Genomic DNA, 14,464 nt, shown 5'->3' with positions numbered 1-14,464 from the left:
CTCAAAATGGCTGAGGATTTGATTACTCTTATCAGGGGTTCTCAACCCCCCTCTGACAAAAGGCCCAGATTAGAGGAAGACTACCGTTCCTCAGATCAAGCCTCTATTACCTCTGAACATTCTGAGGAACAGGAATATACATATTCTCCTTTTGAAGACTCTGATGCAGAGGAGTCTATTTCCTCGGTCTCCCCCCCTGAGGATTACTCTTTTGGGGAAACCCTACATACTTTGAGGGAACACTTTCACTGGGAAGGCCAAGATTACTCAGATTCCAAGAAATGGCTCAGGGATTTTCTCTTGCTCCCCCAGCATAGGCCTCTGGATATCCCTCCTGTCTTAGATATATTAGATGATGTGTACACAGAAGCCAGCCTCAACCCAGATTCTTTACCTCCGGCTCCTGTTAAACCTGACAGGCATTACCGGGTTCCAGATTCACACCAGTTCCTATACAAAAGCCATACTGCTGACCCAGAAACTATTTCACAGGGTCCCAAGGGAATTAAGGCCTCTACTGCTAAAAACCCATTACCTTCAGAGAGAGATTCCAGAGCTTTAGAAAGGTGGGGTAAAAAAGTGTATACCTCGGCCACTTTAACCATGAGGGCATTAAACTGTCTGTTCCATATGTTAAAGTATCAACAGTTTTTATTATCTGAGTTGAAAAGCAAAATGACACAACCTGAGCAACCAGATTTAAGAGTTGCAGGATTTGTTGCATAGTGCAGAGCAAGTGGGTAAACATACCTTACAATGTGGTTTTGATGCTTTAGAGGCCTCATGTAGAGCTGCTGTTACAGGGTCTGTCATACGTAGACATGCTTGGCTCAAAGAACAAGCCTTACCAGATCATGTCAAAGCTAATTACTGACTTTCCCCTTTACCTGACAAGCAAAGCTTTAATGGCAGCACCTTTAGGCGGAAAACTGGCATTATTCTCAAAACATTGGCATATTGTCACAAAAGACAAATGGATCCTGGACATTATAGACAGAGGCTACAGATTCCACTTTCACACCCTTCCAAAAATGAGAGGCATGCCAAACCTGCCACAAAATCAAAGGGCAAAGGCACAAAAACAAATTTCAGTTCTCATGGACATGAAAGCTATTCAAGAGGTGCCTGCAACAGAACAAGGTCAAGGGTTTTATTCCAGACTATTCCTGGTACCAAGGAAGGACAAAGATTGGAGACCTATTTTAGATCTATCCATCCTAAACACATATTTACAGGTACCAAAATTCAAGATGCTCACATTACAGCAACTCCTTCCCATGCTGGGCAAGGAGTCTTGGCTGATAACACTGGACCTCAAGGAGGCATACCTGCATGTCCCTATCAGACAAGATTGCAGAAGATACCTCAGATTTCTTGCAGGTTCAACCCACTATCAATTCTCTGCATTGCCCTTTGGCTTATCTACTGCGCCCAGAGTGTTTACGAAATGCCTGGCATGAGTAATTGCCTTCTGCAGACTTCAAGGAATACAAATATACCCATATTTGGATGACTGCCTGATCCAAGCAGACAGCAAGGACATACTTCTGAAACACCTGGCGTTTGCAATAAGACTGTTGAACTTTCTGGGATACACAGTCAACAAAAAGAAATCAAAACTAATACTTTCTCAAACAATAATTTTCCTGGGTGCCAGCTTGAATACAAACATCCAGATGGCCTACTTCATGCCAGACAAACAAGGGCAACTATTTCAAAACTTCAGCAAAATGGCAACCTTCACCAGGCTGACTGCAAGGAAAGTCCTGCAGGCTCTGGGATTCATGGCATCTTGCATTCTGCTGATCCCATGTGCAAAGCTGCATATGAGGAAACTTCAATGGTACCTAAAAAACTTATGGTCTCAACACAGCCACAGTTTGGAAACAATTATACCACTCATTCCATGTCTTCAAAAGGAATTTCTGTGGTGGGCTCAAGCATGCCAAAGAAACAAAGGTCTCCCTTTCTGCATACCCCAAGCAAATCAAATCATCACAACAGACGCCTCGGACTACACCTGGGGGGCACACATGAAAGATCAGTGCATTCAGGGAAATGGTCCCAAAAAGAGAAACACCTACACATCAACTAAAAGGAAATGCTAGCAGTGCAAAATGCTATTATGGCCTTCAAAGACCTACTGCATCCAGGCCAGCTATTGATAAGGACAGACAACACCACAGTGATGTGGTACATAAACAAACGGGGGAACTCATTCATACCCCTGTGCAGACTAGCCATGACCCTTTGGAACACAGCTCTGGAATTGCAAATCCAACTTCAGGCACAATTCCTGCCAGGGAAGGAAAACACACTGGCAGACAGCCTAAGCAGAAATATGACAGATCCACATGAATGGAAGTTACATCCTCAAGTTTTCGCAAAGATAACAGGCATGGGGACAGCCAGACATAGATCTCTTTGCTACCCACAGAAATTACCAACTGAAAAAATTTTGCTCAAGGACCTATCATCCGCAGGCCTGGAAAGTGGATGCACTATCCTTCAATTGGACAACATTGACAGTCTATGCCTTTCCGCCTCTCCCTCTGCTGCCCAAAGTTCTACTAAAAGCCAGAGCAGAGAGGCCGAAAATTATTCTCATTGCTCCATACTGACCAAGACAACACTAGTATCCACTCCTGAAGAGCCTGACACATTCCCTACCATGGATCCTACCTCTAGTGCCTCTCCTGTTGTCCCAGCACAACTTCAGAACTATTCACAGCCAGCTCAAAACCCTAAATCTAGCCGCCTGGAGTATCCCTTGATTTCACAACAGACCCTCCTCTCCAAGGAGGTGCAGGATGTCATCTTGGAGGCCAGAAGACCTTCTACTAGAAAAGCCTACTCCACCAAATGGAAGCGGTTTTGTGCCTGGAATCAGAAAAAGGGCCAGAATCCCTGGGTAATAAACATACCTTAAATATTACAGTACCTAGCTGAGATGTTAAACAGTGGACTTTCCTTCTCCTCCAAAATCCATGCTTCAGCCATTTCTGCACAATACAACACAGATCCTCCTTTATTCTCTCCTCCTCTCTTAAGACAGTTCCTCAGAGGGGCTAAGAATATAAAACCCCCAAGGAAACCACCAGTCCCTGCTTGGGACCTCAATTTCATATTTGAAAAACTGACCCTTCCTCCATTTGAGCCAGCTGCTTCAACAGAACTAAAATATTTGTCATGGAAAACAGCCTTCCTTCTGGCCATCACCTCGGCACGCAGGGTTTCGGAACTACAGGCCCTCATGGCTGTGCAACCTTTCATCATTTTCCATCAGGACAGAGTTTCTTTATGAACCAACCCTACCTTTATGCCAAAGGTAGTATCCAGTGTAGCCTTGAGTCAGACTATCCACTTACCTACCTTTTACTCTAACCCACAAAACAAAGAGGAAAGACTACTGCATTCCTTGGGCATTCACAGACAACTACGTTATTATTTGGATAGGACAAAGCCATTCAGGAAATACGAGTAACTCTTTGTGTCCTATGCTACAGGTGCTCAAGGAAAGGCTATCTCCAAACAGACAATCTCAAAATGGATAGCCCACTGCATACGCTTTTGTTACTCATTTCATGGAAAAGCTGTGCCATCTAGCATCCGGTCCCATTCCACAAGGGCCACAGCTACCTCTGCAGCTTTCCTCAGGGGGGTTCCTACCAAGGACATTTTGGAAGCAGCCACTTGGAATTCAGTGCACACTTTCTCCAAACACTATCACCTTCCACTTTACTCAAAATCTCAAGTGGGATTTGCCACAGCTGTCTTGCAGGGCATCCTTGCTTCTCCTAGTTCCACTTAGTGCCTGCCACCCCTACTTAGCTTTGGGATTCCAGCTGTATGCACGATGAACATAGTACAGTTTTGTACCTACCATAAATGTAGATGTTCGAGTGCTCATACAGCTGCAGTCCACGTTTCCCCCCCTCCATCCCCTCTTAGAACAGGCCTTATGACAAACACCTTCTCATACAACCTATTTGGGGTATTCTTTTATGGTGTATTTGCTTGCAACTACTGTTTTTTGATTATTCTATATTGCATGATTACATAAGTTTATGTTTTGCCTTCCTTCTGGGTGCACCTGACATCTGGGGCAAGAAAAACTGAAGAAGATGGCGTCGGCTGGCTCTTTTATACCCCTGCCGCACTGACGTCAGGGAAGAAGCGATGACAACCGACGCCGGACCTAGACTTTGAAATTCGGCCGACCGAGGACCCGCCTGATGGCAGGATAACCCATCTGTTATGACTGCAGCTGTATGAGCACTCAAACATCTACATTTATGGTAGGTACAAAACTGTACTTTCCTCATTCCCTGCCTGCAACAGGAGTTTCTATGGTGGGCAAAGGCCTGTCACCAAAACATGGGACGGCCCTTCACGCTACCCCCTGCCAGCCAAACCTTAACAACAGACGCATCAGATTATGCCTGGGGGGGGGCCCAAATGGCAGGAAGATGCATTTAGGGCATATGGGCACCAAAATAAATGCATCTACATATCAACCAGAAAAAGATGCTAGCTGTTCAAAATGCCCTAACAGCCTTCAAGGACTTACTTCATCCAGGACAAGTACTGATAAAGCCGGACAACACCACAGTCATGTGGTATATAAACAAGCAAGGGGGGCACACACTCGTACCCCCTTTGCAGATTAGCCACGGCACTGTGGGGCACAGCTTTGACCTACCAAATACATCTACAAGCTCAATTCCTGCCAGGAAAACAAAATACTCTGGCAGACGATTTAAGCAGAAACCTTATGGATCCTCACGAGTGGAAACTAAATCCACACGTCTTCAACATAACAGAGAAATGGGGGAGCCCAGCCATAGATCTATTTGCCTCTCCTCAAAATTATCAACTGAAAAGATTCTGGACTTATCACAGACAAGCATGGAAAGTGGATGCCCTATCCTTCAGTTGGAAAAACCTATCGGTTTACGCCTTTCCTCCTCTGCCTTTTCTACCCAAGGTGCTCCTAAAAGTCAGACAAGAGAAGCCAAAGATGGTATTAATTGCCTCGGACTGGCCACGCCAACACTGGTACCCAGTCCTAAGGAACTTGTCTCAATACCTAGCTTGGATCTTGCCTCAAAGACCACAACTACTGTCCCAGTAAAACAATCAGATCCTGCACAATCAACTACAGACTCTGAACCTGGCAGCATCATACAAACGACACCTCTCAGTAAGGCTGTGATGGATGTCATTTTGGAAGCCAGAAGGCCTAGTACTAGAAAATCTTATGCTGACAAATGGAAGAGATTCCGTGCTTGGAATCAAGCACAAGGAACTGATACAGCAGAACCACATATTCCGCAGATATTACAATACTTAACTGAGATGCTTGACAAAGGCCCATCTTTCTCATTAATCAAACTCCATGCCTCTGCCATTTCGGTTCATTACAATGCAGAGCCACCAATCTTTTCTCATCCTTTACTAAAGCAGTATCTTAAAGGAGCCAAAAATTTAAGGCCGCCTAGAAGATCACCATTACCTGCATGGGACCTCAATTATGTGTTGGAAAAGCTCACCCTGCCTCCATTTGAACCAGCTGCTACTGCTGATATAAAGTTCTTATCATGGAAGACAGCTCTGCTACTAGCAATTACTTCAGCAAGAAGAGTTTCAGAGCTACAGACCCTCATGGCTGTAGAGCCTTTTATGATATTTTACCCAGACAGGGTGTCTCCGAGGACAAATTCTACTTTTATGCCTAAGGTGGTTTCCAGTGTGGCTCTTAACCAAACAATTCATTTGCCAACCTTTTATCCAAATCTGAAGAACAAAGGGGAGAGAATTCTGCATTCCTTCGACGTACACAGACAGCTAAGATTCTACTTGAGCAGGACTAAAGCTCTAAGAAATACTGAGCAATTACTAGTGTCATATGCTGCAGGATCAGAAGGAAAGGCTATTTCAAAGCAGACAATTTCAAAGTGGATAAGCCACTGCATCCGTTTCTGCTACTTACACCATGGTAAACCTGTGCCCAAGGGCATTAGGTTTCATTCCACCAGAGCTGCAGCTACTTCAGCAGCTTTTCTCAGAGTAGTACCAACCAAAGACATTCTAGAGGCTGCTACTTGGAGTTCTGTTCACACCTTTACAATGCATTAACATTTGCCCCCTACTCTAAGTCCAGGGCAAGCTTTGCCACTGCAGTGCTGCAGGGCCTTATAGCCGTACCTAAAGCTGTTTAGCTCCAGCCTCCCAACCATAGCTTTGGGATTCCACCCAAATGTAATGACTGCAACAGTGAAACACGAAGAACATAGTACAGTTGTGTACACTTACCATAAATGTAGATGTTCGAGTGTATTCACTGTTGCAGTCCAGGTTACCCTCCCGCCAAACCCCTGACATTCTACAGTTTATCTTTCCTTCTCTATCTTCTACAACCTATGTGGTGTATTTGCTTGTAAATGAAGGTAAAGTTTATATTGATGTGTGTGTGTGTGTGTGTGTGTGTGTGTGTGTGTGTGTGTGTGTGTGTATGTATGTATATATATATATATATATATATATATATATATATATATATATATATATATAGAGAGAGAGATTATATTGCTACCTTTTTGAGGGCAAGAAAAACTAAAGAAAATGGCATCGGCTGCATGTTTTATACCCCTGGTGACCTGACGTCATGGAAGAGAAGACAGCAATTGACGCAGGACCCAAGACCTTGGAATTCAGGCCAACTGAGGGCAACCTGCCAGGTTACCCAAATATAATGACTGCAACAGTGAATACACTCTAACATCTACATTTATGGTAAGTGTACACAACTGTACTTTTCCAACCCTCCATCACCCTTGTCTCTCTCTCTCTCTCTCTCTCTCACTGTCTCTTTGTCTCTCTTCCTCACTCCTTACAGGGAATTTTGGTATTTACTTTCTCCTGGTGGTGTTCTTCCACCATAACCTAGCTCCCTATTTGGGGGTGCCTGACATTTGGGGCAAGAAAATCTGATGTAATGGCGTCTGCTGCCTGATTTTATACCACTGACGACCTGACATCAGTCCTGGAGCGACAGCAACCGACACAGAAATACTAAGCCTCTGGTATTCAGGCCAACTGAGGGCTACCTCTGGCAGGATAACCCAAGTGTGATGACTGCAACAGTGAATACACATGAACATCTACATTTATGGTAAGTGTACACAACTGTACTATCCGTCATCATGGTAAGTAAATCTTTAATATCTGCCCTTGTCTTAGCCATTGAGTCTTATCAAACATCTTGTTTCATTTCCATTTATTAAGATGCTAGTATGAAACAGACATGCTCTGAAAATGATGCATCGCCACCTTATGAGAAGGTAATCGTATCTCTGCAGTTTATCTCTTGGAGAAACAGAGGACTGCAGCTATAGATTTTGAAAGGTTCTTGTGCAAGATATCACAAGGCTAAGGATATGATTGATCAGGCATAGACCATCATTACAGGAGGGAAGAGCTTTGGGAATGAGGTAGCACAGATACATTTATGGAATTGCATCTTAACTCTTTGAGATGATATCTAGATAGGTATCTTGGAGCTGTGCATATGTCAGTTTCATTATCCAAATAGTTTTCACCTTCTGAAGTTGTTGCCATTGTAAATATTTTGCTCTGTTTTGTAATTCTGTGTCCGTCACCGTGTGATGCTGCTGTCAGATAATTATAAATCAAACCTTGTAAGCAGTTAGTCTAAGGGTGCTTAAAAATGTCAGACTTTAACATTGTTTTCAGTGTCAGACTGAAGATTAACATCTTACTTGGTTGCTTACCATGTTATGACAGTCTGTCATAAAGTAGGTTGTAATAGGAAGTGATTGTAGGCACCCGAACATTTAATGAGTATGTGCATATATACATTTACATTTTCTTTCCATCTTTCTCACTCTCTTTTTAGGTCTCCTGGACATTTGCAGCCTGTTAAGGAATGCTGGAGCATATAAAGTCTTCCATGGCAGGCATTACACCTGTACCACTTGCTCAGAATTTAAGACAAGAAACACTGGCTAATTCCATCAAAGATCAGATGTAAAACTGAAATTTAGGCCTTTGGGAAGCAACAGTTTGGTTTTAAACATATTTCCTAAAGCAAGATACAACTTGACAGCAAAATACAAATGCTTTGAATGCAACTGTACTCAACTGTAGAGAACACCTCACACAGAAAACAAATGTTTTAACCATGTAAATATGGTGTTTGTTGCTGCTTAAGGAGTGAGGCCTGCTGTTCCGAAGTTCCACATTATGAGAAATGTATTGTATTTGCCATAAGAAACCTCTTTTGTTTTAGAGAGTCTCCTTATGCAGATGATTTTCTTTCATGAATAAACAGATTAGTCACTAGTACAGGTAGGGGAGGAATTAGCGAGGCAAGCCTAATAGTTTGTGTCGAAATCTGATGTAGTACTGATGAAAAATGTTAATGATCTCCAGAGGAATGCAGTTGAATGGCATAAAGTTTGCTGAGAGAGCAGACCTTATGATGTTTTTGTAGGACCTCGTGCACCTTTCATTGCTTTTGGGCCCACATAATTTAATAACACCAATCATATAGTGACGTAATACCTATTGATTTTGTTGGGGAGGAGGGTGTCTTACTTCATACACACAGCCTCTGATTTTTCAGTCATTTACTAAGGGAACATAAAATAATTCTTGGTACTGTACTTCCTTCCCAGAACTAAAAATGTCGCCTTTTAGCTTTATTACTCTTGATTTACCTTGTCTGTACCCATTGTGTCACAGATTCATACCTGAATGACCACAACTCTTCTTGCATACCCTTGACTGGATACTAATTGTTGAAGTATGGACTGCAAGAACTTGGCATATTTTTGTTAATTTAACACATTCCTTGAGCTGTATTTACAATGGTGATATAAAAAAATAACAGAGCCATTCCTATTATTATATTCTTCACAGTCATGGCAACACAGAATACAGATTGGTGACAAGGGAAAGGCAGATGCATGGCTTGCATTTGTTCCTTAACTGCAAGCTGGTGGTTGATTATGCATAAGATTATTTTAACATTTGAGATTATTCTTGATTGTTCTATATTTTAATTACTTGTAAGAGTAGGAGTATGAAGATAGGGGAAACTATCTCACATTTCTACAAAGCAGGGGTTTTTTTGTATACACTTACAGAGGAAGAATGTACGTTTAAGGCTGCTATCTCATAAGGTTACAACAGGTGTACTTGATAGTGAAATGAGTTACCACTGCTAGTGTTGCAGTTTTTACCCTTAGGTACGTTGTCACTGCAGTCACTGTTGCCTAAACAGATTTGTTGGGAGACTCCTACTAAAACCCAGAATGTTTCCTTCACTATGAAAGGCATTGTGTTACTTTTATCGTTATCTAAGTTCATTTGTGACCAGTATTTGGTATACGGTGTATATGTGGCATCTTACATGACAAAACTTGGCTTTATGTACATGTTGCAGATCAGTACTGCTGTTTTTCACTCTTGAGGTCCACTGTGAGCAATTCATTGGGACAGTAGGCTTAACAGTGACTCATGCTGACTATATACTCATTTGAATAATGCTCGGTTGTAGTACCTTAAGGCCCTGTCTAAAACCAAACACACTTTTGTATTTTTTTATTTTTTTTTAATTAACTTTTCTCCATTTCATTGTTAAGAGCCATTTTCTTTTTGTTTTGTTTTTTTATCAGTGTGTAGTGATAGATGATTCCACACAGTGCTACAACAAGCTATGGATTTTAGCTAACATTTCTCACAGTATCATACAAGAGATTCTGGTCTTTGGTTTTAAAGGGAAGCTCAGTTCCCAGCCATTTGCTCTTCATTGCTTTTCCTTGACTGTACTGCAGCTTTGTTTAATGATCATTGTTATTTGATAGGCAAACAATATTCTGCACCATTTGTCTTTCTAGTATACATTGTATTGTCTTTTATGCAGTCTTAAATGAAATGACCCAAGTCTAAAACACTTTGTTTTTTTACTATTTTAAATGCTGCATTTAACTGCTGCTTAGTGACAGCACTAATGCTATTTATTCAGGTTTTTATTATATTGGTATGCCAAATGCATGCCTTTCTTTAACTATTTATTGCACATCTGTAATGTACACAGAAATAAAAATACAGTGAATACAGAATGTGCATTTTTATTTTCTTCATGTGCTTTTGAGTTGTTAATGTAATGGAAACATATGCAGTATTGCAATATAAATGATGTTTAGCACAAGACCTAATAAAGTTGAGACATGAAGTGCAAGTTTCATTGAGTGACTGAACGTTAGCCAGCACAGATGGTGCAGGGACAAAACCTCGACTCTGAACCAAGTATCAGTGTTTAACTAGTAGTTCAGGTGTCTTCTGCCGCAGGTGGGGGAGGAGACAAATGATGAGACTTGTACCTTCTTGTTTTTCCTCAGCAGCAGGGTTTAGGAGTGTGTGTCTAAGCACATGCTCGAGTAGAATACCTCCAGAGACTAGTGATCACATAAGTACCACAGAGTGGTCTTCAAGCCAATGGTTTTTGCTGAGGTGCGGATGATCCTAAGGCCCATTGCCACCCACTGGGTGGTACAAGCATGTTTCAGGGATTAACAGAGCCGAAAAAGAAAACCCCTGATAGTTTCCTTTTGTGATGGTATCTATGATTGGCTGTCACTCGCTTGGTAGTAGGGGACTGACTTGCCGTTAGAAGGTGGAAAAAAACTGCTTGAAAGTCTCAATGGTGGTATCTACGATTGGCTGTCACTCACTTTGTAGTAGGGGACCGATTTGCAGGTAGAAAAAAAACTGCCTGAAAACCCATTTGGAATATGTACATAGGAGCATGATTCCAGAGCCAGGTACATAGAAATAACAGACTATCCAGGGATTTTTGTGAGGTACAGTACTGTAGGTGGAGGCCTTCACCATCCACAGAAAGTCCATTATACCTCTGTAATGATCAACCTACAGGGCATTATTGCACTTAGAAAATGGCAGCTGTATTGTTCTTGTACATATTTCTGTTATTTATTTTTTTTGTAAATACATGATGTTGTGTAGTCCAGCCTCACCTTCATTTTTACGTATGGGTTCAGACCCGCTCCTCTGCTCCGACTGGGCTGATTTATAAGCTCTGAGACTTCTGGTTGGCTTGTGGCTAAGCAGGTGTCCCATAGTGCACCAGTACAACCCCCAGATCTCGTTTGCCGTGTCAACGAGTTCGATTGTGCTTATCTTGGCTCTGGCTGTGTTAACTTTTTTTCTTGCTTATATTGCTTAAAATCTTGTTCGAAGTTGTAATTAGTGTAGTACAATAGCTTTTGCATTAGTATTTGCTAGTGTAGAGTTGCTAATTCTTAGGTAATTAGCTCCTTTGCACCCCTTGGTGCAAGCGTTGGCCTTGGACCTGTTAAGTGTGCTTTGTGGTATCGTGTGTACCAGTTTAGATTTATTGTTAGTGCTGATAGCTTAATAAAAGCTAGTGTTGTTCTAGTCTACGGTTTTGTGGTTTAGTTTGATTTGGCAGTTATCCGCTGGTGTTGATTTTTTACAGTGGTGGAGTTCATTTTTCAAAAAAACAGTTTCAGCTTCTTCTGTTAAGCCTTAGCAGAATAAGGGATCTGAAGTAGGGAGTTCATTTGTCAGCAACCTGTGGGGTCTTGGATCTGATATCGGATCCCCTCCTAGCTCTTCCCCTCACCCATATTGTGGATAGCTGGATTCCTGAGAGCCTAGTAAATGGTAAGTAAGCAGTTAAATTTTTAAATTTCTGTCTTTTTTTTTTCCTTTTTTAACAAATATAAGTGTTAGGTTCCCATTAAAAAATAAAAAAATTTTCTTTTTTAAGTAGTTTTCCCTCCCTTCGCTGTTGTTACCTGTGTGTAATATTAAGAGTAGGGCCTGGGCCCTTCATTTTTTTTTTTTTTTGAATCCAAAAGGGCCATAAGCTCTCCCGGCTGATGGCCACACTCGGTGTGAGGTGCCTTGGGGTTGGACACCCACACTCAGGCTACCATTTTTGTGCAGCGCTCAACAACAGGGCACTGAAAAGAAAGAGAGCTGAGGCTGGGTCTGGCGGACTTTTGGCGCCCAACTCACTTCGCTCCGCTCCCGCTGCTCCGCTAGCCACACCACAGGCTGTGGTTTGGTTGCCTGCATTCCTCTTCCCCCGGGACTCAACTCAACCCGCAAAGTGCGGGAGACAGGGGGGGCCAGGAGGGAGGAAAGGGAGGGAGAAGCACACAAGCAGCGCGCGAGACCTCCGTTTGCCCCCGCCAGCAGTATGTCCGATGCAGACTTGGACCAGATGATGCTAAGGTTCATCCAGGCCCAGCTGCAGATGGGTCTTGCCTCCCTCCTTCGGGGAGCTCAACACCTCCATCCATCTATTGCTTCTTCTTCTCCCACCCGCCATTGGCCCGCTATCTGGAAGAGAGCGAGGAGGGGTGGTCGGCGGCCGACAGGTACTTGACCTTGCCCTCTGACCTGCCCTCGTCCCCTCTCGATCGACCTCCGGATCCGATCCGAGGGGGAGAGTGCCCGCCCGCCGCCCAGGTCGGAGCGGTCGGGCTGTCTTCGGATCCTGGCGGTCTCGCGCGGTTCCATCCCTTCGCCGGATCCAGTGGGGCCGATTCTTCGAGCCCAGAGAGATTGGTTCCCTCGCCTTCTGAGGCCCTCAGACAGCCCCTGAGGAAGTGCCCACATGGACTTGGAGGAGAGGGGGGCTCCCAAGATCACCCTGAGGGATGTCTCCTTTGACATCATGGGAGATGCTGAGGATCAGAGGTGGGTGTGGAGCAAATACGGACGGAATACTACAGCCCCCCCCTCCCCGACAGACCTGACACTGGGCAGGGCCCCGTAGATGCCATGTTGACGGTGGCAGCCACGAAGAGGGAACTAGCTCAGATCAAAGAATATGCTGCCTCTTCCCTGAGTCCATGTCGGCTGAGGACAGCAACAATACTCCCACCGAATGGCCACGTCCCACGCCACCGGGGGGAGCTGTTAGGCTAACGGAGCAGGCCCTGGCTCGTATATTATGACTTCGGAGCCTTTTTAAAGCGTCTTTTGATGGTTCTACCCTGTTTGGCACAAGCGGTTCGAGACACTTGTCCAGAGCCGAGAAAGATGGGAAGACGCCTGCCGCCTGAGTCAGCTTCTCTGCTCCCCAGGTCCCTTTTCAAGAACCAAAAGGAGGACAGAGAGCGCCGCCCCGTGGGCAGAGGAGGAGAGACACTGGGTCCAGTCCAGAAACCTTTTCTCTGCGGCCACGAGCAGCCCTGAAGGGTTGCCCCCGGCTCCACCACTCTGGCAGCTGGGGGCGCTCTCGGAGCACCTAGTGGCATGGGTCCATCACGACAGACCGCCTGGTGCTTCCGCATTATATCCAGAGGGTACAAAATCTATTCTCCCCTCTAAGGGAGAACTATTGCACATTCTAATGGACAGCAGTTCAGGGTCCTTCCGGCCTCACCACAGCCCCCAGGGTGTTCACCAAGGTATTAGCAGTGATTGTAGCCCACCTGAGACTCCAGGAACAAGGCATCTACTTTGCTCAGCCAGAGATTTCTACAATTAGGCATCACCATCAATAATCAGAGACCCACCAGCGGAATTGGTCCTGAGGCATTATTCGGCAGGCAGGTCGGTCCAAGGCACGGAACGACAGAGACCTCCCTGCATATCAACGTTCTGGAGATGATCAGTTGGACAACATGTTGGTTGTCTGGTACATCAACAAACAGGGGAACCAGATCATACCTCTATTCCGCAAAGCCCATGAGAGTGTGGGAATGGAGATGGACCAACATCCTAGGCGGACAACTCAGTCGCACTCTTCTTACCCCGCACACGAGTGGTCTTCTCCCAACCCAATCGCGGCAATTTCTTGGCCTGATTCCCCCTCCGGAAACTCCAAGAAGCAGGATGATCCTCATTGCCCCATTCTGGCCTTACCTGTGGTCTCACCTAGTGAATCCTCCTTGGATTCTGGATCCCAGGCCAGATCTAATCTCCCATCCGTCTGACTTACCGACCCCAAACCTGGACAATCTGAAACTGACAGCTTGGTTGCTCCAGTTCCACTCCTAGTTAGTCCATATTAGACTTCGGACATGATAGGGGCCTTTGATGTCGGCCAAGTTGTGTAAAACCTTTCTCAAAAGGCCCTTCCTGCTTACCCCCCTAAAAAAAGCCGCCACACCGTGATTCTTTTTTCACTCTTTTCAAGCCTTTTGACTGCTCCACCTTTGAACGACCAGCTGTTCATTTCCCTTTGCCAAATTTAATTTATCAAAAGTATCTAATATATCTTGGATTTCTCATTTCTCAATGTGTATCTATATTGCGTACCAAGACCTGGGGAGACCTGGAGTGAAGGAGTTCACACGCACCACTCGTTCATCTCTCTGTGGCTTTCAAGTCAGTCTAGAGTCCCATTGGATGATATTTATTCAGCCACTTGGGCTTC

At 44.2% G+C, this 14,464-nt stretch overlaps 1 protein-coding gene across 1 annotated transcript in view; it reads left to right on the top strand.

Annotated features, from left to right (window-relative positions):
* LOC122800795 (small integral membrane protein 10-like protein 2A) overlaps positions 1-10,148 on the top strand; it is a 162,585-nt gene extending 152,437 nt beyond the window's left edge. The window contains exon 3 of the mRNA XM_044070068.1: positions 7,919-10,148. The gene's annotated coding sequence lies outside the window, so the exon portion shown is untranslated. The remainder of the gene's footprint in view (positions 1-7,918) is intronic.
* The last annotated feature ends 4,316 nt before the right edge of the window (positions 10,149-14,464 follow it).

This window comes from Protopterus annectens, chromosome 1.part0 (genome assembly GCF_019279795.1).
Source record: "Protopterus annectens isolate FY-2018-M chromosome 1.part0, PAN1.0, whole genome shotgun sequence".
Classification (NCBI taxonomy): domain Eukaryota; kingdom Metazoa; phylum Chordata; order Ceratodontiformes; family Protopteridae; genus Protopterus; species Protopterus annectens.
The sequence above is the reverse complement of the archived record's forward strand: the minus strand, read 5'-3'. Positions and strand labels throughout refer to the sequence as shown.